This window comes from Octopus bimaculoides, chromosome 12 (genome assembly GCF_001194135.2).
Source record: "Octopus bimaculoides isolate UCB-OBI-ISO-001 chromosome 12, ASM119413v2, whole genome shotgun sequence".
Lineage (NCBI taxonomy): Eukaryota > Metazoa > Mollusca > Cephalopoda > Octopoda > Octopodidae > Octopus > Octopus bimaculoides.
The window spans coordinates 39,548,152-39,549,249 of record NC_068992.1 but is presented as its reverse complement, the minus strand read 5'-3'; the positions used below and the strand labels follow the sequence as shown (position 1 = coordinate 39,549,249).

At 42.4% G+C, this 1,098-nt stretch overlaps 1 long non-coding RNA gene across 1 annotated transcript in view; it reads right to left on the bottom strand.

The window, feature by feature from the left end:
• Positions 1 to 1,098, bottom strand: part of LOC128249173 (uncharacterized) — a 16,648-nt gene that overhangs the window by 14,956 nt on the left and 594 nt on the right. The window lies entirely within an intron of this gene.

Below are 1,098 nucleotides of genomic sequence, written 5' to 3'. Positions count from 1 at the left end.
CAGATTATTTACTTTATCACTCTCGAAGCTTCTAGATTCTTATAATCTTTTCTACTCAAGGCACAAGGCCCTAAATTTTGGGGGAAGGGGGACAGTCGATTAAATCGACCCTAGTCCGCAACCGGTACTTAATTTATCGAACCCGAAATGATGAAAGGCAAAGTCGACCTCGGCAGAACTTACTCAGAACGTAAAGAGAGACGAAATACCGCTAAGCATTTCGCCCGGCGTGCGAACGTTTCTTATTTCTTTATTGCCCACAAGGGGCTAAAAATAGAGGAGACAAACGAGGACAGACAAACAGACAAGTCGATTACATCGACCCCAGTGCGTAACTGGTACTTAATTTATAGACCCCCATAAATTTCTACTCTAGGCACAAGGCCCGAAATTTTTGAGGAGGGTCCAGTCGATTAGATTAGATCGACCCCAGTACGCAACCGGTACTTAATTTATCGACCCCGAAAGGATGAAAGGCAAAGTTGACCTCGACAGAATTTGAACTCGGCAAAATTTGAACTCAGATCGTAAAGACAGACGAAATACTGCTAAGCATTTCGCCCGGCGTACGAACGTTTCTGCCAGCTCGCCGCCTTCTAGATGCTTATAATGTAAAGTACTTATACGCTCAAAAGACAGAGCAAGGTGCAAGTTATATTCTATAAATATGTCGTAAAAGTATCCTGCATTACAGCGATATCTGTAAGACACAAATTAGATGATAATTTATTCTCAAACGCAGAAACGCCGTTAGAACAGCAGACATATTGGGTAAATTACCCTTACAGTGATATCTGTCTTTTTTTGCCTTTTTTATACATATATATATATATATACATTGCTCTGCATTGACAAGGGGCAACACCCTGAAACTAGTCTGCAGATGCCAAACCAGCAAGGGGAAACTGCTGACCTCCCCTGTTCGAAGGTTATAAAGGACACAGGTTTCGTGTGTCACATAGCTAGCTAAAGGCGATGGCTTCTTGGAGCTAATTCACGGCAGCTTTCGTCCTAATTTTGGGACTGCCATGTTGGCTTGGCGATAACTATTAATTTCCAGTACCGCTGCCGTAGTCTCCTTTAGAGAGACTTAAAAAT